General features: G+C 38.3%; 1 protein-coding gene across 2 annotated transcripts in view; it reads left to right on the top strand.

Moving 5' to 3' along the window:
* GALNT1 (polypeptide N-acetylgalactosaminyltransferase 1) overlaps positions 1 to 25167 on the top strand; it is a 97811-nt gene that overhangs the window by 10785 nt on the left and 61859 nt on the right. The window lies entirely within an intron of this gene.

Raw genomic sequence — 25167 nt, 5'->3', positions numbered from 1 at the left:
GGGTGAACCTCTGCTTGATAGTGGGTATCAAAGCCAGGCACAAACCCAGGTAGCCTGGAACTGCATTGCCCTATGCTGTTTAAAAAAATTATTATGAATTAGTTAATACTTTTAAATAAATTCGGGTTTTATTAATTTTAGAGTATTTTGTGCATAATTTAAAATGGTAGTACCATGTTTCTCACCCCACCCCCATCTCTAGTGCACACACAAATTATATAATTTATTCAGAAAGAGTGAGTGAGGTAAAGCAACTTCCCAAGGCTCTTTAGGCTATCAATTAGGAATCACTGCCTGTCCTTGTAGTGATGTGTGGTTCTTTCCCAGTCATGGCCTCTCTTCTTCCCTGCTGTGTTGCAGTTGGTCGTGGACTCTGAGTAATCTGAGGTAATCAGGGTGGTCCCATCCCCCTTGCTAAGGATTGATTTAGAAATAGACATGTTGCCATTTTAGGCTGAGAAAAGTTTGCAAAAGCTTCTGGGAAAGACTTTTTTCCTTGTCCGAGGCCACCCCTCTGTGTAGACATTGTCATATGTGATTGTGAGGCTCAGAGCTGCTGCGGTAATCTTGTTATCAAACCCAGGGAGAAAACCAACTCAAGAAGGTGGCAGAGCTGAGAGAATTACAGAGGGATGAGCTGGAGCTACTAGGTTAAGCCAACCCTGAATTCCACTCCACTTCTAGACTAACAGTTATGTGAGTCAGTAAATTTCTATATGTTTAAGCCATTTTGAGGTGTGATTTCTGTTTGCTTATTGCCAGCGGTATCTCAACTGATGTCATAGAGCAGAATTGAGATGGGAAGAGAGGTTTCTTCTGCTGGATGTTCAAAGTAAAATTATCAAAATAATGTTAAATAGGCTAGTAGCCTAACTTAGCAAGGTAGAAACTGCATGAATTAGAGTCAAAGGACCTGGGTTGTAGTTTCTATGTTGCCTGTGTCACCAGACCTAAATTTCCCGATCAGTAATAACAGGGTTGCCCTGGATGAGCTGTCACGTACTTTTCATCCAAAATATCCTCTAATTTTGGAACCCATGAAAACTTATCTCGTTAAACTTAATTAGGGATTAAAGAGATGGTTTTTGAAAACCAGTGAGGCGTCTCAGCTTTTTATTATAATCTAGTAGCCCCCAAACTTCATTTCTACTACTTATCTGTAAGTAGTGCTGGTAAAGTCTTTTTACAGTGTTTTTAAAACTTTTTTCTTTCTGAGAACTTAAAACCAGTAGCACTTAAAAAGTTTGTTTCTTTAAGATTTTTCAGATTGATCTTGGTTCAATTCCACAACTTTTTGTTGTGGAAAATTTCAAATATATATATATAGAAGTAGAGAGAACTGTGTCATGAACTCCCACACATCCACCTTCTCACCTCAATAATTGTCAGCACTTTGGCCATCTTTAAACAAGTGGCTGTAAGTACTTACATTTGGCTCTTCTCAACAGACTTTTCCAGCTACTTTGGAGCTAAATCTAGTCTCCTTTGTTTTAAGGCTTCAGTTTATTTAATACTATTCTTTTTAACATCAAAACAAGTTACAACTCTGAAAACAAGTCTTTATATTAGTAGTTATAGTCAAACAGTATGAATATTTAGGTATTCATATTTGTACATGTCAAGGTAGGGTGAGTTATGCTGTCCTAACATACAACCCCCAAATCTCAGTGGCTTAAAACAACACAACTTGTTGGCTTTGTTACCGGTTGACTGTGAACTCTGCTCTGCCTCATACCCTTCTGGGACCCAAACTGAGTGAACAGTTAACTGACTTGAAGGTTGCCAGCACTGTTACAGAGGGAAATAGAGCAGGTCCAATTGTGCAGTCTCTTAAAGCTTCTGTATGGAAATAAAGTATGCTATTTTGTTCGCATGTCATTGGCTAAAGCAAGTCACATGGCTAACCCATTCTTTCAAGGGGATGGAAAAGTGCAAACCTACCCTGTGCCTGCAAAGAGAACCAGAAACATTTGGTGGATAGCGCTAATGACTGTCACACTATTGTGACAAATAGAAAATCTCATCTACCTTTCACCTTTGTGTGTAACAGCTAAGTCTTCAAGACTTGTTAACTCTCATGGAACAAATGCAGGTAATGGTAAAATTAACCTCATTGTTTTTATAGCTCTTGTTTATTTAAAAGCCACTTTTACCAGTGAATTGGAAAAAGTCCTCAAGAGAGGAAATACCAGTTTCTAGATTGGATTCCTGTTTTTTTCTGGAAGATGCAGACTTTTCATTTCTCTTAGGTGATGCAGTATACCAGGGAAGGGCAGAAAAATCTAGCTTTTTTTACTTTTCGTTAGAGGATGACCTTCCCCATCTCTGTTTCTCATCCTTTTTAAAGTAGTATTTTGGATTTGAATTCTGACATAGGTAAAATCCAAGGTCAGACCCTTGGAATGCTTCATATGGGGTTCAGAATTTTAGATCATATCTATTGGTGTCTTTTGCATTTGGAGGTTGCAGTTTAAACAGATTCTGACCATCCTATGTGAGATATATCAGTCATAGCACTGGCCATGTTTTTATCACCAACTACTCAACCTCTGCAGTCCCTGCCTAAAGGTACATTTGGTTGGTCATATTTTGTACCCTTCAGAACATGCACAGGACCCAAGGTACTGATATGACTTGGCTTGAAAAGATAGGTAAGGCTGGCTAGCTCCTCTCTCTTCCCAAGAATTTATCTTCCAAGACTGAGATAGAGGCACTGAGTCTAACATGATGCTATGAGTAGAAAAGTTATGATCATCCATAGGCCTTGTGAGGAAGTGAAAGAGGAAGAGCAGAGATTTGATTGCTTGGGGTTGAGAAGGAAAGAAACAGGCTTTTGGAGTGCTGAGTTATCTTGTATTCCTTGAAGTACACCCTGCTAATTCCTGCTGGGCCTGGCGTTCTTTAGAGCTTTTGCATTTCTGCTTTCCTCTGTGAGGCCTGGCTCTGGTCATTTCTGTTCTCCTTGGCTTGGGATTCCTGGGTTCCTTGCATGCGTTGTGTAGAATAGGATTAGTTATCAGAACTCTTTACGAAGACCCAGAGTAAGCGTAGTTGAAGCAAGGAAGAGGTACTTCTCTCGTATCCAAGTCTGGACATAGACAGTTCATGGCTGGTATGATGGCTACATAATTTTCTGGGTTCTTGTAGCTTTCTCATCTGCCATCCCAGGTCCTAGACGTCATCCTCATGGGTTAAAATGGAGCTTGAACCATTATATTAATGTTCCACCCAGCAGGATGGAGAAGGGGCGTGCTCTGGTCCTTTTTTAGACACTCCTAGAAGTTGCACACAGGACTTCTGTTATATGTCAGCTAGAACTTCACTGTAAGGGAGACTGAGAAATGTATTTTATTCTAGTAGTCTGTGTGCCTTGCAAAAAATTTGGGGTTCTGTATCTAAAGAAGAAGGGGGCATGAAAATTGGAGGACACCTTGCAATCTGCTTTATATATATTGAAAGTAGACCCTGTTGTTTGAGGACGTCTCTGTACCTTGGTATGAAAGGAGTTTAAGTCAAAAATATCCTCCTTTCATTTTATGCCTATTTGTACCCAGGTTTCTGCTTCACTAATTGATTGTTTCAGCCAAACTAAACAAAGATTCACTTGTTTGTTCATTTACTAAACAGTTTATTAGTGTCTAGTATGCACTTCTAATACAGTCCTAGAGCCTGTTGCTATCACTGAGCCTCTTCTCTGTTTGCTCTGTCAGAGTATGTGTTAAATGTATGAGTTGAAAGCACTGCTCTACATAATGTTTATTTGCATTAATTATAGCTCTACATTTTGTTTTAATCCTTGACATCATAGATATTACTGAGGCTGTCAGAAAAAAGTTTTCCGATAAGAGAATTATTAAAAAAGAAATGGAAAGTGGGAAAGACAGATATAGTCAGAAAGATTTGAGATAGAGTAGTGACTAGGAAGCAAAGTGAATTATTTTTTTGCTACTGATTATAGTCAGTTTGCCCTTTGCTTAGTATTAATCCTTTTAGATTCTCTACTATGAAGACATGAATTGTAATAATGACACCCCAAATAACACTTAATATTTTTTATATTTAAAAATGAAACCAATCTATAACATTTGAATTATTTTCAATGTAGATTTGATTCTTTTTGATAGAGGTAGGAAACTTCAAGATGCTGACAGCAGAATATTAAACCAAATGTGGGGTCCTTCTAAGTGTGGGTTGTCATTGACTGCACAGGCCACACACAGGTCGATGGAACTTCCCTTCAAAAAAATCTCAGGGTTAATTTAGTACAGGCCCTTCTCTTTATAGATGAGGATGCATAACATTTATATGCAACTAGATGTTGATAAATTATTACAGTATAGCAGGACCAAGACCTCAACATTAAAAAGTGGGTGCTTCTGAAGGTTTTAACTTTTTTGCTACCTTTAAATCTGTAGGCATATTTAGTGAGTATAATTTAAAATTACTATCAGTTATACCTAGTGGTCATAAAATAATGGCATGAGTAGTTTAAATAATCCCAAAGAATTTTATCTTGAATTGTTTCCCAATTTTCCATCTAACAGTGGTTTAAAAAAAAAAATCTTTGTTATAGCTTCTGTCCTGCTGTAAATTTCTTTATTTTCCTATAAGTTCTCTAAGAGCTCTAATGGGCCTTGAAAGGACCCACAAGAAGGGGAATGAAGAGAAGAAGCAAAGAGCCCTTATAACCTACAGCATAGATGATAAGCCCTTTACAACTGGGAATGGAGCCTGTGTAAGTGTGGCAGGTACCTTATTGCTTGTAGGACACATGGAAGAATAATAGGTGGCATGTATTTGTTATTGAAAACCTGCTGTGTATATATACCCGTCACTGTCGTTTTTAAAATTAATTTAATTACTTTTATTAGCTAGTAATAATTTGTTTTTGTTTTTGCAAAATCCCTGTAATTATGACGCTGATAGAAATAAATGGAAGCAGCTGGCTACCTACGCATGATTCATGGTTAAATCACTTTAAAAGTTGAATGTTGACCTTCTAGCTACTTTGGGAGGCATTCTGTAACTTGATTTATTAGCTTACCCAATTTTGTATGGTATCTTAACTCACAGACAATATGATGCAAATTAGACCTACTCTTTTAGTATTGTAGAATACACTGGATAGCCAACTGAAGAGAACTACTGGAAAATTTTATGAGTAAACAAACTACTCAAAACATGTGAGAATTAGGAACATGATGGGGTTAAAGAAGTTTATAACGTAAACAGCTACTGTGTAGTAGAGCTGCCTCTGACATAACAGAAATCGGCTCAGTTGATGAGAAACAGTAAGAACTAACACTCTTCTAAATTAAATAATTTTGAGGATCATCTTTTACTATTTTGCTTGTGTGTACAGTTGCCAGTTCGAATGCTGAATCCACTTAACTTTCTGTTTTTGGCTGGCTGTTACTACAGTCCAGTGTCTAACAAGGAGCCTTTGCTTCCTTAAATGCTGACCTGGGAGCTGAGAACTGTGATGTGGATACCAGCTACCTCTTGTACATTAGGGTAGAAACAGAACAGAGGATATCCCTGTTTGAGAATGTTGCCCTTTACAAAATGGCTCTGAAGTTTATAAAGTGCTTTGCAGATGGAATTTAGTTCAGTAATTTGATGAATATTTATGGAGGCTCAGTGTTAGACTCAGTGGGTGATAGAAAAATAAGACATGATTCCCACCTTAAAAAGATTAAATGTAGCTCAGCCAGTGTGGCTCAGTGGTTGAGTGTCAACCCATGAACCTGGTGGTCACAGTTCTAATCCAGGTCAGGGCACATACCCGGGTTGCAGGCTTAATCCCCAGTAGGGGGCATGCAGGAATCAGCCAATCAATGATTCTCTCTCATCATTGATGTTTCTATCCCTCTCTCCCTCTCCCATCCTCTCTGAAATCAATTAAAACATTTTTTAAAATTATTATTATTTTTTAAATTTTAAAACATTTTTTAAAAAGAGGTTAACTGTAAAAATAATTATAGTTAGAATAAAAAATGCGATTCAAGGATTTAGTCATTTGTCTGATAGTTTTTAAACACCTACTGCAATAAACCAGGCATTGTGCTTGGCACTGAATTAAAAAATGCCTTCCAGGACTCACAGTCAAATGGGTAAACTTGGCATATAAAAATACAACTGCATGATGATATTAGTAGAGGTGTTTGGTATAGAGAGGGAAGTCTGAGGAGGAGAGGCTTGAGCCCCAGCAAATGTGTCAGCAGGCACAGCTGTGTGTCCTGGGAGTACAAAACCTCTGCCTTTGTGGAGCTTTGGCCTAAGTGTTATATGAGTTTGGCAGATGGACAAACAGACACCATTTCAGACAAGCCTTTTGGATCACCCAATGTAAAGGAACTGCCCAGACCCTTGCTAACATGCCACCTCTCCTTTTTATTTATTTACAGAGTGCTCCTTACTAGCTGACACTTTATTTCTGCTTGAGAGCAGGAACCTGGTCTGTCATGTTTATTGCTATATCCCCAACACCTAAAACCTAACTTAAAGCTGACATGTAGTGTTTGCGGAATGAATATAAGTATGGATTTTTTACTATGAAATTTTGGATTTTATTCTATAGACCAGTGGCTCTCAATATTATTGTTCTCTAGACCTCTTTACACTTAAAAATTATTGAAGACCTCAAAGAATTTTTGTTTTGTGGGTTATGTCCATTGATATTTGTCATATTAAAGACAAAAACCTAGACATTTTAAAAAACATGAATTCATTTGAATTAATAATGAATCCATTATATGTTAATACACATATATTTAATGAAAAATAACTGCTTTCCAAAACAAAAAAGTTAGAAGTATGGCATTGTTTTACATTTGTTCAATTTTCATTAATGTCTGGCTTTTCATAGCTAGATTCTCAAATCTTTTGTATTCAGGCTTTTATATCCTGTGAAGCCTCTGGAACTCAGCTATATATTCATGATAGAATGAAAGTGAAAAGGCACATAATGACTTGGTATTAGTATAAAATAGTTTTGACCTTGCAGACTCCTTAAAGGACCCTTTAGGATCTTCATGATCCTTTCTTTCAAGGGGATCCCTGTGCTACCATTGTAACAGCTGCTACTGTAGGTGGATGACTTTCAAACTTTTTAGTAGCAGGAGTATGTTTTCAAGTAATATCTTCTACCAAGCGCCACTGTATAAAACAGATAAAGGAGCTGTTTGGGTAAAGTGCATATGTTTTTGGGGTTCAAGGAGGGAAGGGGAGGTCCCTGGAGCCCTGCTTTTACCCATTCTTTCTCATTGCTTGACTAAACTGCTAAATTGGCCAAGGGATTAATACCTCCAGGGTGGGAATGTTATGTGTGAGAAAGTGAACATAAGTGGAGATTGTCTACTCTGTACCATAGTTTAACTCTCAGTATTTTATTTAATAGCTTTTTAATATATCTAAGTTTACTACATTTTAAGCATTGAAATACTAGTGTTAATATTTTATAAAGGCTATTTTCCCTTAAGTACATGATCATTGGTTTGCGTTCATTAAAAAAAAAATTTAATTACAACTAGAGACCTAAGTTTGTTCCTGAGGTATACTTTTCCAATTTTGTGTAAGTAAGAAAAATTACTGAAATTTGCAACAACTTTATAGAAATATTTTTATCATTAAACATTACCTAACTCGAGTTTTTAAGAGATGATTTGTTCTCTTTGCGCATCTGAGAGTATGTAAAATAAACTTGAATCAAGGCCCAGTATGTAATCAGGCAAAGGTAAAAAGGTGGAGGCAATCTAATTCTTCTTAAATATAGGAGGAGTTCTTAGGGCCTGTAGAGTGGAGAATGGTAGCTTGCAGGAGTGAGAGGAGCTTGGACAGTGCTTTTAAGCTGATTTTAGTTATGTTGCTGTGTGAAAATACAGTCGCTTGTCTGCCTGAGGAAACATTCTCAAGTCGATTTATTTTGTTACTACATGGAACTGTCTCTAATATTTGTCTTGTAAAAAGGATCACAAGAAGTTTCCTGTAAAGAAAGCTTCTGTTTTTGCAAGTAAATCTGTTTCTGAGTTTTGTAGGTTCTGTCCTTTGGGAGTTTTATCTGACAAACATCGTAAAGTGGCTATGCTGGAACTTTAATTCATTATCATCACTATATATTACCCGTATCATTAAAAAGATCATCTATTTATATAACAGTGTTTAAATAGAATATAAACTCTAGCTTTATTGTCTGCCGTTTAAGAGATGGAAGGAAAAATTGAGGGGTACAGAGAAAAGCAATGAAAATAATTACAGGACTGAAAAGTATTGTCTTGGATTTGGAGTTACATATTTTAAGGTGTGGTTTAATAACTCAACTTCATAACTGATTCTTATTATGAAAAGAGAAAAACCTGTTTTAAAGAGTGATAAATAGGGCACATCTCCATAAAAGACAGAATGAGATATAATTGGGCAAATTGCCTTCTTGATTAGGTTTAACACTCAAAAGAACTGCCTAATAGTGATACCAATTAACTTCTAATTATTTTTAGAAATTGGATAGATAATTCTCATTTAACCATTCTTTCAGTAAATATTTGTGCCTACTTTGATCCCACTGTAACTTTATTTTTACATTTTATTTATATTTTTTTGAATAGGTAACATCATAACTTTTTGGGCAACAGCTCTAGTTATTAAAGTGTGCCCCTATTTCTTTGAAGCGAATGGAGTCATGTATTATTAACATGTCTGTAGGCTGCTTGCCGTCCTACTTCACATCAAGAAAAGGAAAATACAGTTTATTATAATTTTTTGTTTAATAAAATTAATTGGTGGTATGTTGTGGGGAAATACTTAATGTTTTAGTAATAGCTACCTTATTTAAGATGGCAGTCCTCACGCCCCCCATTCTGGATCCTTCCGCCTCACTATTTCTTCTTTCTTTTCCTTGCCCTTTCTACCCTCTGTGATACAGTTCTATTTACTTATGTTTATTGTTTGCTCTCTGCACTTCTCCTCCCATGTAAGGTCTTGGAGTGCATTAATCCTTGTTTAGTTACTGACCAATGCCAAGTGCCTAGAACGTGTTTACCACATATTTGTTAACGAAATGAATCATTTTTCGTTTGGCTTTTAGAAGGTACATTTCTTCTGGGGGGGAAAATGCTCAGCTACTAGAACCGTTCAAAATGTTTTGAGGCTTCAGTTTCTGACAGCGTGGCAGATAAGAGATTTTTTTTAAAATCCTCCCTTATGAAACATTAAGAATATTGCACTAAATAGTCAAGATATCTTTTAAATGCCTAGTTGAGCTGACAGGCAAGCAAGGCAACTTCTCAGAGGTCAAAAACAAGAAACCTTGAATGCAGGGAGATAAGCTAATGGTGATACTGGTTGTTGTGCTGGAGGTGCTGATATCTCTAGAATTCTAGAGCTTTGGATTTTGTAGGGTGACCATGACTACTAGACTGAGTCTAGAGATCAAGCACGGTGAGAAATAAGATCCAGAGACCCTGTATAAAGCTGAAACCCCTTGAAAGGGACCAGTAGGTAAACTAGGAAAAAATTATAAACCTGTTCCACAGAGCAAGAGTGGGGGGAGAAGTGTGGGATGGGCTGAGTAGGAGGAATGAGGTAAGGAGGGTTGCCTCTCTCAGCTTGTCTTTCACTAGAAAGGTAAAATGGTCTTCCCTGAGAAATTATAAGTACAAGCCCACTTGCACATGTTTGGGGTGAGAGCTCATACTACCTGAATGGCTCCTGCGAGCTCCCTCCCTCCCTCCCCCTCTCCCCCCTCCCCCTTTCTCCCCCTCTCTCTCCCTCACCCTCCCTCCCCTTCCCCCCTCCCTCTCCCTCACACACCCATACATCTCCCCAAGCCAAGAATTTAGTAAAAAGTGGTAAGAGGTTGTTAGGACTGAGAAACCAAATCCTCCTGGGGAAACACAGGAACACAGACCTTAGAGAATTGACACAGGTAACGTTTCTAGGAACATGAACTCACACTTTAAAAAAAATAAAAATAAAAAAACACTTCAAATAAGTCACGGTGAGTTAATTAGCAGAACTAGGAAACCATTCGGTCAGCCATTCAGAAGCTACAGATATTCTAGTTGTCAGATACAGAATATAAAATATTTAATATGTTCAGAGAGTATAAAAATATGGCAGTGGAGCAAGAGGCTTTCAATAATAGACAAACTGATACTGAATGTCAATTATAACTGGGGGGGAAAAAAGAACCAAAAAAAAAAAAATTAGGCAACCTGAATTCTTCAGCAGTGTATAAAGGAGATACTACATAATGAACAAAGGGTTTCTTTTAGGCAGGCAAGCTTGGTGTTCTGCATTAGAAAATCTATTGTCATTATCCACATAAACAGTTTAAAATTGAAAAACAAAACAAACCAGTATCACCCGAAAAGATGCAGAAAAAGCATTTATTAAAATTTACTCATACCAAACTAAGAATAAGAGAGAAATTCCATAACTGGACAAAGGACATCTACAAAAACTCTACGGCAAACATCCTACTTGATAGTGAAACATTAAAAGTACTCCATTAAAAATCAGCAACAATACAAGCATGCTTCTTGTTACCCCATCTCTCCAGCACTGCACTGGAGCTACTAGTCAGTCAATATAGCAAGAAGAGTTATGAGGCTGTAAGGAATAAATAAAATGGTTATCCTTAGAGTCAGTATTAACATTTTCATAGAAAACTCAAGTCCATACATTTTTAGGATTTATAATACTTAGCAAGTTGCTGAATATAAAATCAATATAGCAAAACCAGTTCTATTACTCTAACTTAGCAGCTCATAATAAAAATGTAATAAAAATATTTCACAACAGTAAAAAAAAAAAAAGCTACCTAGGAATAAATATAAAAAGAAGTGCCAAGATCTTTATATAGAAAGTTATAAAGATGTATTGAAAGACATTAAAGACCTAAATAAATGTGGGGGCATACCATGTTAATAGGGAGAAGGACTGTCTCTTGTAAATATATCAATTAACCTGTTATTAATAAATTCATTACTATTTTAGTAAAAACCTGCAGTGTATAGTTTTATTTGTTTTTGTGGAAATTGACAAGTTAATTCTAAAATTTATTTGGAAAAGCAAAGGGCCAAGAATAGCCAAGATATTTCTGAAGACTGCTTGTCCTACCAGATTTTAACCTAATGTAAACTTTATTTCTTATTTTTTAAAATATTTTTTATTGATTTTAGAGAGAGAGGAAGGGAGAGGGAGAGAGAGATAGAAACATCGATGAGAGAGAGAAATATCATTGATCCAATGCCTCCTGCACACCCCCTACTGAAGATCAAGCATGCAACCTGGGCATGTGCCCTGACCGGGAATCTAACCAGCAACTCTTAGTGCGTGGGAAGATGCTCAACCAACTGAGCCACACTGGCCGGGCAAGTTATTGTAAACTTTAATAACTGAGTTAGAATAGTATTAGGGCAAGGATAGACATACAATTGGCAAAGGATATTTTAATCACTAACACACATATGTATATATATTCATACATACATACATATATACGTATGTATATGTCAGTGTAAGATAAGTGGGCAAAAGAAAGGAAAAGCCATTTCATAGACGAAAAATGAATAGCAACTAAGTATTTGTCATTAGGGAAATGCAAATTAAAACTGCATTGACGCCAGGCCAGCATGACTCAGCGGTTGAGCACTGACCTAAGATCCAGGAGATTGAGGTTCGATTCTCAGTCACGGCACATGCCTGAGTTTTGGGCATGATCCCCATCAGGGGGCGTGCAGGAGGCAGCAGATCAGTGACTCATCATTGATGTTTCTCTCTTTCTCGCTTCCTCTCTGAAATCAATAAAATATAATTTAATAAAACTACATTGACAAAATTGTAAAACTTGTGCAATATCAAACATACCACTGCCATCCTCCATGGCAGAGGTCAGCATACTTTCTGTAAAAGGCCAGATACTAAGTGGAATTAAGTGGAATTTAAAAAAATAATGCAGAAGAAATGTTTTAAGTTATTGATGTGAATTAAATAGCAGGATTATTTTAGAGACTTTTAAAACAACTTGTTAATTTTCTATTACATTGTTAAAATCCTAATCACAGTGGTGTTTTTGGTCCTGAGAGCAGAAAACAAATCCTATAATCTGCCCCCAAAGAGAAGAACAAGTTCCAAGAAAAAGGCAATTGGGAGGTTGTCATCTACTGTGGATCTTAATTAGTATCAATGCCGAAGCAATCTGAGACTAGGAGAAGACTGAATTGAGGGAATAAAGCCTAGAATAGCCATTCACAGAAATAAAAGGTAACGGGCCAGAAAGTTGAGTAAGATCAGCAGGAGAGAATGCAGAACAGCTACTAAACTTGTAAGCTGAGAAGTTAAGTGGCATTAGGGTGAAACCAAATAAGAGAGAAACCAAATTAGGAAATAAAAAACCACAAAACAAAAACGGATGTACCAAATTGCTGACTAGTTAAGGAGAAAATGAAGAATATATGTGTTTTCCCGTGTGTGGTACCCATGATAAATCTATGCAGTAGAATTCATGATTAACTGGAGCACTGTCTTTCTTAACATGCTAATAAATGAACAAGGGTTTTTGTTTTGTTTTGCAATTAATTGCATGGCAATTAAATATTTCAGGTTATTATCTTGGGCCAAAATCTACCCCTATCCCAAATGTTAGATAGACATGAGCAGAGCATGGGCCAGGTACAGAAACTAACTGGGCACAAAGCCCCAGATGCCTAGCAAGGGGCAAAACTGGGAAAACAAGAACCTTGTCCCCAGGGTAACCGATCCTCCCCTAGCATATTACTGGTTATGAGGTTTAGACCCTCTGAGGGTTTCCTCCCTAAAGATAACATCTAGGCCTCAGTTGTATTTCAGCTCCAGGCCCAGAAAAGCAGCAAAATCAGACAAGTGGTGCCGTGGCCTCCTAGGGACCAGCTACATTGACTAATGACACACACACACACACACACACACACACACACACACCCCACCCCACCCCCACCCCACCACCCCCACCCCCGCCCTGGCACGACCAATCATTGGAGACTGTGACCCTGAAAGAGCACAGCTAGAAAACTCATGAATATTCTGTTGAGACTTCCCCTAAGATTTCCACCTGCAAGAAAGAGATAAATATGCTCAGGACAAAGGACCCAGTGTGCACTCCCCACCAGCACCATCTCCTTCCCCCTTCTTCCACCCAAGGGGACCCCATGAGGCTTGCAATCAGGGGAGCAATGGGCAGCGGCAGCTCGTCTGGGCTTATCCCCTGAACCTGTCTCCAAGGACCCCTTCTCTCTCTGACTTCTCAGTGAGCCAAAGCAGCCCAGCCTTGGCTCTCCTGTTACTTCTGTGCACCTTCCTTGTTTCACCCTCCTCAGTATATTTTTGCTGCCATCATGGGACCCAATACCCTTTGACTCAGTGTTGTGTAGCCCCTTCCCTTTGGATATTCCCATTCCCCATCCCCTTTAATTAAATAAATTCAGTGTTTCCTTAATCACCATCTGAGATGGCTATTTAGCCTGCCTGTGCACCACCGACTTGAACCTTTCGCCAAATTTCTGTTCTTAGTCTGTTAAAGTGTAAAACTTTGTAGATTTCAAAACATTGCTTCAGTAATATCCAAGTAACATCACACAATGTTTTAAGTGAAGTAATTCTCAAAAGAACCTTCAAGTTTGCAATTGTAAAAGACAAGTAAACTTCCTCTTAGGCTTCTGCCCTTTGATATTTTTTCTTCTCTCTTCTTAGATGATTCAGTTGTGGAGGAGAAGTATAACACAACTCTGGGGAATGCAAGAAGGGAAAATAGGGGAAAGAGAATGACAACAGTTTCCATTTAGTCTGCAGATTGTTTTTGGTCTTTTTCATCCCTAACTCAGAGCCAAGAGACTGTGGTATCTTACAGTCTTGTTTGTTATCCAAACTGGCAGTAGCAGTGCTGGTAGTGATAGTGTAGTGACTGCTCTCTCCCAGTGTGGTTGGTCAGTTTCTAGTGTGGGGGTGAAAAATAAATTTTCCTTCCATTTTTTTAAGTTCTTTTGGCTGGACTAATAGTCAAATTAACATGAGACAGGTTAACAAGAAAATGGCCAAATTTATTACATATGCATGTGGAGGTCCCATAAAAATATGAGACCAGGAAGACAGGTCCGGTAATTGAGGTCTGGGACTGGGACTTCAAAGGGGAAGTAGGACATTCACAAGTAAATGAGAAAGCACAAACATGTGGCAAACAAATTCTTGTGGAGCCACCTGAAACAATAGGACACAGTGGGGAGTCCAACAAACAAGCTTTGTTAGATTCCTCCCTGTCTGCCACATTTAGGATGATGCTCTCTTCTTTTTTCTTCTCTTGAACTTTTTAAAAAGTATATACTTCTATTGATTTTGGACAGAGAGGAAGGGAAAGGGAGAGACAGAAACATCCATGAGAGAGAAACACGGATCAGCTACCCCCTACATGCCCCCTACTGAGGATTGAGCCTGCAACCTGGGCATGTGCCCTGACTGGAAATCGAACTGGTGACCTTCGGTGCGTTGGATGATGCTCAGCCAGCTGAGCCACACTGGCCTGGCTGATGCTTCCTTCCTTAAGCAGGTTTTTCTGTCTGAATTCCTTTAGGCAGGTAAGGGGGGAGCATCAAAGTTTCTTTCTGAGTCTTGTGTTTTAATAACCAGCCTAAAATCAGTATTCCAAAAGGCGTATTTTGGGGTGGCAAACTTTGGTGCCCCTCACTAGTGAATATCCGCTCTGGTTAGCCACGTCATAAAGTATACGTTTTGTATTTTGGCTTTATCTGTTGGCTAATAGTTGTCTATGGGTAACATTTGAGAATCTTTGTTTGAAATCAGAGATGTAACAGATGTAAGATATATATATTTTAAATATATCTTTATTGATTTCAGAGAGAGGAAGGGAAAGAGAAAGTTGAAACATCAATGATGAGAGGGTTGTCACTGATGGGCTCCCTCCTGCAGGCCCCCACTAGGGATCTAGCCCACAACTCAGGCATGTAGAACCGAACCACCATCTCCTAGATCCTAGGTCAGTGCTCAACCACTGAGCCATGCCCGGCCAGGCAACAGAGATTTTGTAATAAAGAAATTTAAACATATATGAAAGTACAGTAGCACAAGATAAACACTCATGAACCCATCTTTCCCCCATGTCTTAACATTTTCTTTATTTGCTTCTCTGTCATTTAGCATCTAAAAGATCCCTGCACCCCTTCTTCCCCCCCAAAAAAGTGCTTTAAAGGGAGTGTTTTCCACTCAGGATATGGCAGCTTATGTGGTCATTAGGGATCCTCTCTTTTTATCTTCTGCTTTGCAGTCCTTAGCTTGTAGCTTTCTTTCTCAGGGTCATCTCATGGTTGCAAAGAAGGTCCTTCTTGCAGCTTCACCCTCATGCTCACATTACAGGCAGGAGAAGGGAAGGAGAAAGGGCCTGGGCTCAGGTCCTGCTAAAGCCAGTCTCCCTTTCATTACTTTTCCCATAGCTCCACCCCATGATTGCTGAGCTTACTGGCTGCCTAATCTGCATGGCAGGCCAGGATATTCAAATAGCCAGCCTTAGTAGTACAGCAGTTTGATCATCAGAAAAGGAAAGTAGATATTAGGTGAGCAACCAGCAGTCTGCCTCTATTGAGATCTTTTATATAAAAAAGTTCCAATGAAGCCCTTTTCTACCTCCTTAGAAATTAAAACCATGATGTGAATTTGGTATATTATTCTCATGTGTATTTCCTGTCTTTAAGATACATGTTTGTGTCCATGAATAATATGTCTGATTTTAATATGCTTTAAAACTACATATAATGGAACATGTTTCAGTTTTGTTTACCCATATTGATGCACATAGTTGTAGTTTAATTTTAATGCTATATAGTTCATTTATCCATGTTCCTTTTGATGTATATTTAAAGTTGTTACTCTTTTTTAGCCGCTATAAGCAATGCTGCAGTCTTTGTACATCTCTGTATACACATGTGCAAGAGTGTTTCTCTAGGGTATGTACCTAGAACTGGAATTACTGAGTGGTGGGATAGTGCTTTCTTCACCTTTCATAGATATTGCCAGATTACTCTCCAAAGTGGCTGTGCCAAATTACATGTGGAACATTATATAAATGTCTTATTTATTTATTTCTTACTAATGTTGCCAGTGAAAATCTTGTTCTTCCATGGGATTGCGAGGAAAGCGTTTCACAGACCCACGCAGGGGAGATTGTGGTGTGGTGGTAAGATTTATTTGGGTGCTCGATGCAAAATCAAGAGTGTGCCCTTCCTGCATCCCCAGTGTCCCATCTCTGTCCATTCTGCCATGGAAAATCAGAGCCAGAAATAGGACTAATGTCCAGGTATCCTGTGCCATATTAAAGCTTATTCCAGTCCAGCATCCAGCTAGCTTAGTTTGTGTTCCCAGCTGGAATCTGTTAGAAGTAGGTAGGTAGGTAGGTAGGTAGGTAGGTAGGTAGGTAGGGAGCTCTCTTCTTTGTTCTTTTATACCATCTCAGGCTTGGGAAGAACCAGGAGTTTTTTCCAAAGAATCAATTTCCCAAGCTTTACTGGGCTTCTGATGGATCCACACCCCTTAGCCAATGATCCCTGTCCCAGGTTAGACTGACAGGCCTCTCTGGTCAGGCACCTCCCCCTGCACCAATTTGGCTTCTATTCTGCACCTGCTTACCCCCCCCCCCCCCCAATCCAATATTGGAGAGCCAGGGAAGGGAGGGGTGTAATCCTTGGTGGGGCAATGCTGTGATCCCCTGGAGTGTGTGTGAAGCTGTAGCTTCCTGGTGTAGTAAACATGCTACTCATGCTCCCCAGTTTTATTATGCCTAATGTTTGATTCCCTTTGCTCCCTCCCTTTATTAATATAGCTACCCAAGGTAACACTAACACTTGTGTTTTTGCCAATCTTATGATGTCAAATTCATTTCCCTGAATACCAGTGAGGTTGAACATATTTTTATATGTTCATTGGCTATTTGTGATTTTCCCATTCGTGCCTTTTGGCCATTTTCCACTTGTGTGTTGTTGTTTGTTTGGATTTGGAGAAGTTTTTAAAACATTCTAATACTAATTTTTTGTTGATTATTTCTGTTGTGGCTATTTGCCTCGAGTCTTTGGCTTATTTAACTCTCTCTGATGTCTTTGGTTGTATTAAAATTTTTAATTTTCAAATAAACTATAAATTACTCATTTTTTTTCTTTTATGGTTTGTACATTTTGAGTATTGTTTAAAAAGTTCTTCCCCAAGGATATGAAGATATTTGCCTATATTTTATTTTAAAATTTTAGAGATTTATGTCTATAGATCTTTACCCCACCTGGAAGCCTTTGGTGTTTTGTATAGTGTGAAGAAGGAATTTTATTTTACTCTTACATTTGGATAAACATTTATTAAGTAGCCCATCTTTTTCACACTGGCTTGTAGTACCATCTATTTCATATATCAGGTTTGCATATTCTTGTGGGTCTGACTCTGGACTCTCAGTTTCATTATTCTTTTAATCTATCTTTGCCCGTTTATCACACTGACTTAATTGCCGTAGCTTGACATATGGTAGACACAGTTCTTTCACCTTGTTGTTCTAATTATATTGGGTTTCTTGGCTGTGCTCGTCCATGTGATTTTTAGGATCTGCTTTAAGTTCAATACAATTATAAGTTTTAAACTTTAAGTTCAATAAAAAAATATGTTGAGATTTGATTCATCTACCTTAATTAATTAATATTGAGGGAATTTACTTCTTTACTGTAGTACACCTTCCATATGTGAGCATGTTCTCCTTTTTTTTTTTTTTAAGGTCTTTCTAAACAAATTTCTAGTTACTGTTGGCAAAAGAATTCAGCTGGATTTTGTATGTTGATCTTGTATTCAGCAACCTTGCTAAAAGTTCTCATTAGTTCTGACTGTCTTTATTTTATTGGATTTCCTAATACTTGTTTTTCTTCTTTCTGGTTCTTAAATTTGTTTCTTTTTTTACTGTTCTGCATAGGACTTCTGGTACATTCTTAACAGGAAGAAGTGATAGACGGCATTTTTTCCTTTTTTCTAACTTGAAAGGGAATCTCTGTTGCCACACTGAACAAGGATCCACTTGCCTGATGAACAGCAAAGCCACTGAACTTTGAGGTTTGCAAGGAAGAAATTAAAGCCGTTTTATTTGCAGATCACCAAGCACAAGGATACAGGAAGCTATCGCTTAAAACCCAAACTTCCTGATGGCTTTTAATCAAGGGCTTTTAAAGGCAAAGATTGAGGGTTAGGGGGGAACAGGCCAGTTTGGAAGTATCAGTGGTCCAGTTTTTGATTAGAGAGTTTTGGAACTTGGCCATTTATGGTAAGATATGGTAAGGGACTTCAGTACCAGATCTTCCCTCACCAAGGACCTTTCACTTCTGAAAGGGTTCTGGTGTGTAAGCTTCAGTTATGTCCTGGTCCTTTGGTTTCATGATGGAAGGGGTGGGGGATAGGTGGGGGGGTGAGGGGAGATGTTGGAGGGTGTGTGGGGAGAGTGACTAAACTTTGGTTCCGGGGGCAAATGGAGGTCAGCATTTTCTCCTCTGCATATGCTTTGGTGGCATGACTTGAGGTTTTGGTCTGTTGCCTCTGAAAAGGAACTCAGTATATTGTTAGAAACAGGATCGGACATTTTTAAACTGGTTCTGCGGTTACACTTCTAACACATCACCAGTATGTATTTTGTTTACTGTAAATTTGGGGCAGCTGTCCTTTATCAGGTTAACAAAGTTCATTCCTATTTCTAGTTTGCCAAGAATTCTTTGTTTTTGTTTTAATTATCATGAATGGGCCCTGAGTTGTAGTATTTCACATAAAATTTAAGTCTCTTGCAACTATATAGTTCCAGTTAACTCCCACCTCTATCCTTTGCTCTAATTTTTTGTGCATCATATCTATATATTAATAAATTTTATCATGCAAAGTTATAATTTTTGTTTTAATCAGTCATATGTCTTTTAAAGAGATTAAGAGGGGAAAATAGCCCTTTATATTTATTCGTGTATTTACTATTACCGAAATCTTCATTCCCCCTCGCCCCCCAGACCTGAGTTTCCATCTGGTGTCATTTCCCTTCTGCCTCAATAACTTCCTTTAGCATTTCTTTTAGCAGAGGTCTCTGGGAAAGGACTTGTTTTGGCTTGCTTTACCTGAACATGTCTTTGTTTCATGTAATGAGAAGTCAGCCATTTTTCTCTATATATTATATGTTGTTTTTCCTCTGGCTGTTTTCATGATATTCTCTGTATCTTTAGCTTTCAGCACTTTGAATAATGATGTGTTTTAGATGTGGTTTTCTTCATATTTATCTTGCTTAGGGTTTAGTAGACTTAGATTTGCAATTTTAAGTTTTCCTCAAATTGTGGACATTTTCAGCTGTTAATTTATTATTATTATTTTTTTAATCTTTATTGGTTTCAGAGAGAGGAAAGGAGAGGGGGAGAGAGAGATAGAAACATCAGTGATGAGAGAGTCATTGATCGGCTGCCTCCTGCACGCCCCCAACTGGGGATTGAGCCCTCAACCTGGGCATGTGCCCTGACCGGGAATCGAACCCCAATCGCCTGGATCGCGGGTTGACCCTCAACCGCTGAGCCACGCCCGGCCCGTCTCAGCTATTCATTTTAAATATACTTTTCTGCGTATGTTTCTCCACTCTTTTTTTGGGACTGCAATTTTTCATGTGTAAATTTAATGGTATCATATCATTGCTCACTGAGGCTCTCTGTTCATTATAAAAAATTATTTCCCATCAGATCTTCAGATTCGATCATTATGTTTTTTGTTTGTTTGCTTGCTTTTCTTAAAGAAGAGGGAGAGAGAGAGAGAGAGAGAAACATCAATGATAAGAGTCATTGATCGGCTGCCTCCTGCACATCCCCCACTGGGGATCAAGCTTGCAACCTGGGCATGTGCCCTGACTGGGAATTGAACCTCAGTCTCTTGGATCCTAGGTCGATGTTCAACCGCTGAGCCACGCCCTGCCGGGCTGGATCATTGTTTTTAATCACTTTTTACGTGGTCTGTAATCTGCTGTTGAACCTGTCAGGTGAATTTTCCATTTAGACTTCGTATTTTTGTGTTGTGCCTGGTTCTGCTTGGTTCCTTTTTATAGTTTTTATTTGTCTGGAGAGTTCCCTCTCTTCATTAATAAAGTTCTTGAACATATTTATAGTAGCTGCTTTATAGTCCTCAACTGATTCCAGCATCTAGGTCATCTTGTGTTCAGTGTATATTGATTGCTTTTTTCTTGACTGTGGATCACATTTCCTGTTTACTTTCATGGCTAGTAATTTTCTATAGTAAACTGGAAATTGTGGATGATATGTTTCTGAGACCTGCAATTCTGTTTTCTCCTAAAGTGTGTTGATTCTTTGTTGTTTTAACAGGCAGTCACCTGCCTAGACTTAAGCTCCAACCTGCATTTGGGCAACAGCTGATATATTTGCTCAGAGCTTTCAGGTATCTATAGCTGTTGCTTTTCTTTGGGGCCTCTGGACTCTCTCCTGTGTTGTGTGATTCAGGGCCCAGCTAAGGATTATGGTGGAGTTTATAAACATATATTTTGGAGTTTTCTGTTTTCTAGGAAACTTTGTAGTTGCTCTGCTAGATCGAAATTTCATCCTTTGATGTCTCAATCCAGTAAGATTGTGATTTCCTTCTTGAGTTTCAGCTACTGTGAACAATTTAGGCTGGTATCTATCCTCAGCAAGCATATAAAGGGAAATCTCACCAAGTATAGTTCTCCTCTTTCAAGGGTTGGCTTCTCTCTGGTTTCTGCCATTTGGTTGCTCTCCAGTGCTTTTAAATAGTTGTTTTTATATTTTGGCCAGAATATATAATTGTTGTTTGTTGGAGGGTTAGTCCAGTATAAGTTATTTTACCTTTCTATGTGTAAATCTCCCATACTTTCACTTTTTAAAAAGGCTTTGGTTTTTAGAGCAGTTTTAGGTTGAAATTGAGAGTAAGGTACAGAGATTTCCCACATACAGAATTTTTGCCCCACACATGCATAGCCTCCCCCATTATCAGCATTACTCACCAGAGTGGTACTTTTTTGAAAAATCAAGGATAAACCTACAACGACACATCATAATCTCTCAAAATCCATAGATTACCTAAGGGTCACTCTTGGTGTTGTATATTCAGTGGGTTTAGGCCTATGTATAATGACATATAGCTATCATTATAATATCATACAGAGTATTTTCACTGCCCTAAAAGTCCTCTGTGTTTTCCTGTTTACCCTGACCCTCCACCCCTGGTGTTTTTATTTTTACCATAGTTTTGCCTGTTCTAGAATGTCGTGTAGTTGGGATCATACAGCATGTAGCCTTCTCAGATTGGGTTCTTTCACTTAGTAATATGCATTTACAATTCTTCCATGTGTTTTCATGGCTTAATATAAGCTCATTTCTTTGTAATACTGAATAATATTCCATTGTCTAGATGTACCACAGTTTATCCATTCACTTACTGAAGGACTCCTTGGTTGCTTTCAGGTTTTCGCAGTAATGAATAAAGCTACTGTAAACATCCATGTGCAGGTTGTTACATAGACAAACGTTTTCAGCTCCTTTGGGTAAATACCAAGGAGCGTGATTGCTAGATGGTATGGTAAGCATATGTTTAGATTTGTAAGAAACTGCCAACCTTTCTTCCAAAGTGCATGAACCATTTTGCGTTCTCACCAGCAGTGGGTGAGTGTTTTTGTTGGATGAGAGAGAATTCCTCACAAGCTTTTGGTGTTGTCATGTTCAAGGTTCTAATAGGTGTGTAGTGGTATCTTATTGTTGTTTTAATTTGCATTTCCCTGATGACATATAATGTGGAGCATCTTTTCATATGCTTAGTTGCCATCTGTATATTTTCTTTGGTGAGGTTGCTTTTGCTTTTAACTTTTCTGAATCTTTAAGTTTTTAGTGTATGTCTCACAAATAGCATATAGGTTTTATTTTAAAAATCCAATCTTACAATTTATTTATTAATGTATACATTTAGTCTTTTTTATCTTTATTTTAATTGTGTTTTGAGATCTGGTTCTACCATTTCATTTTGTGCTTTCTATATTTGTGGAGTTTTTTTTCTGATTTTAAATTTATTTCCAGTTTTTTTGAATTGATTGATTTTCTTATTCCTCCTTTTTTCAACTTTGTTTTTTAATTTCACGTCTTTACCTAGTTGTTACCTTTTAATTTTTAATAATAATTGATCCTAAAAAAGCCTAAAGTAAATTAAATATTTCTACCTTCTGCCTAAACACAGCAGCCTTAAAATGCTTTAATTTCAGTTACCTTTATTCCTTACATGGCATTGTTTTCTGGTATTTTTATTCACTTAACAACTAATTTTTAAACTCTTCTACCATGTGTCTGTCAGATACTATTCCGGGTGCTGTAGTAATAGCCTTAAACAAAATAAAATATCTGCACTCATGAAGCTTACAAGCTAATTAATAAACTGATTAATATATGTTATGATATAAATTAGTGTTTGGCGCTAGATTTGAAAGTAAAGCACTAGGAAACTATAAAGAATGATGTTGGGATGGAGTATGCTATTTTGTATTTGAGTTTCTGCTGTCTTCAGATATTTCATAAGGTTTTTAAGGCTCAAATATGAAAAACATAATTCTCATGCTAGAGGAGCTTGTAGCCTAACCAGAGAGTACCAGGAAGAAGTTACAGATATGGAGCCATTGGTGCATGGTAGGTGAAGCTTTCCCACTGGTCAGTTTCCAGGGAGGGTGTGTAGAGTGTTAGGCAGCCTGAGGACAGATCCAGGGCAGAGTGATGTGAGTCGGTAAAGAAGACTAAAGCATAGTCAGAAAAGTCGAAGGACGAGAAATGACCCTGGGAGCCAAGAAAAGAAGAAGTTATATTTTATTTATAGCCTGCCTATTGCAAAAGTAATTGAAAGGATGAGATAGCAAGTAGAATGAGTCTGGGGAAGAGATTGGTCTTGGTAGTTAGGTTATTACAGTGACTTGATCAGCCAACAGTTTCATTGAATTGAAGCTAGACTACACTGGGTTAAGGAGTTGAGAAATTAGGACAGAGAATAAAGACTACTTGTTTAGAAGGTGGTAAAGGTAAGAGAGTGATAATTTGAGGGGAAGAGGGCAACATTAGAACTCAGGGTTAAAGTTGGTGTTTCAGCAAAAACACAGAACAAAAACCTTGGAGATTTTGAGGACCAATGGCCAGAAAATACTGTGGATCCCTGCCCTGGAGGAGATTCCTGCCTGATCCTTTACTTGCCAAAACTGCCCCCCAGGATCCCTGGGGGTTTCCATTGTTGATGGTGGCAGTATATTTCTAGTGTCTGAGTTCATGGTTGAACTGCATACTGAAACCACAGTATTCTGTTGTAATGATTTGGCACTTATATCCAGGAGATAAAAGTAAAAGCGTGGGTGAACTCCCCCTGACCATTGCTCTTCACATTCCTTAGTGTGATAGCCAAGATTACCCCCATTATGAACTCACCCCCTCAACCATATCTCCCAGTTTTTCTGTTTGCGGTCCCCTAGACATTCCCTGAATTTTCGTGCCTCCCTATTTTCGCTCAGACTGTTTCATCCACTTGAAATATCCTTTTGCCTTTTCATAACCCAAATCAATTCCCCTATCATTGTCCCCTACCAGTTTTGCCTCTTATAATTTAGCACCTGTCACAAAGACGCAAAATTATTTTGTAAATTGTGACGTGCCACACAGACTTGCCTTGCTGTGTCTCCCCATAAACTGCAAGCTTGTTGAGGTCAGGGACTGAGTCGTTTTCACATTTATGTACATCAGATTTTACTTGGCATAGTGTCTTGCACAAGTTTGATATTTATTAAAATTTGAATAAATTAGGGATATGAGATTGTGCTAGATTAATGCTGTGTCTAAGATGGGCATGTTATAAACCAAGTTCTAGTTTGTAGCTTTTAAATTTTTATTGAAATTCTGCCTCTGTGTAATCCTGTAAAAGTAGACTCCTTAATTTAGATTCTCCACTGATGCACATCTCACTTTTTTTCTTCTTCACAGAATACATGCCTATCTTAATCAGTAATCGTAGGTTGCAGAGTAGTGTATTGGGATTTTTTCACTGTAGTGGTAGAATACCTACTTAAACAATGAAGGCTTTATCAACTCACCTAACAAGAAGTCCAGATGTAGGAGATTTCATGGTTTGTATGCTCAGTGACTCCGTATGTCTTCACTTTGCCATCCTCAGCATGTTGGTTTTCCTCATGACCTTAGGATGGCTGCAGCACTTCTGTGTATTCTGTACAAACAGTATTCAAAGGTGGAAAAGTATAGTTTCTCCTCCAGCATCTCTGTGAGGGAGCATAACTTTTCCTGACGGCTTCCTAACAGACTTCCCTTCAGGTGCCATTGGTTGGAAATGGTCATTTGCACTGGCAAGAAGAATGATCACTTGAATTCAGTTGGGGATCTAATGCCTTGGAAAACATAGAGTCTCTGAGGGTGAGATAAGGAACAAACAAAAAGGACCCTAGTGCACTGCTGGTGGGAATGCAGCTGGTGCATCCACTGTGGGAAACAGTGTGGAGTGTCCTCAAGTTATTAAAAATGAAGCTGCCATTTGACTCAGTGATCCCACTTCTAGAAATATATCCTAAGAAGCCGGAAACACTAGTCAGAAAGAACTTATGCACCCCTGTGTTCATGGCAGCATTATTTACAGTAGCTAAGATCTGGAAACCGCCCAAGTGTCCATCAGTAGATGAGTGGATAAAAAAGCTGTAGGACATTTACACCATGGAATACTAGGCAGCTGTAAAGAAGAAGGATCTCTTACCCTTTGAGACAGCATGGAGGGACCTGGAGAGTATTATGCTAACTGAAATAAGCCAATCAGAGAAAGACAAGTATCACATGATCTCCCTTATGTGTGGAATCTAATGAACAGAATAAACTGACAAAGTTGATCCAGAGATATGGAAGCATGCAACAGACTGAGGATTATCAGAGGGAAAGGGTCGGAGGGGGAGGGAAGAGATCAACCAAAGAACTTATATGCATATATGTGTAACCCATGGACACAGACAATAGTGGGGTGTGGAAGTGGGGAGGAGGGGGGACAATGGGGGAAAAAGGGAACATCTGTAACACTTTCAACAATAAAGATAAATTTTTAAAATAA

Source organism: Miniopterus schreibersii, assembly GCF_964146895.1.
Source record: "Miniopterus schreibersii genome assembly, chromosome: 10".
Classification (NCBI taxonomy): Eukaryota; Metazoa; Chordata; class Mammalia; order Chiroptera; family Miniopteridae; genus Miniopterus; species Miniopterus schreibersii.
Note: the sequence above shows the minus strand (reverse complement) of the source record. Positions and strands in the feature narration are given on the sequence as shown.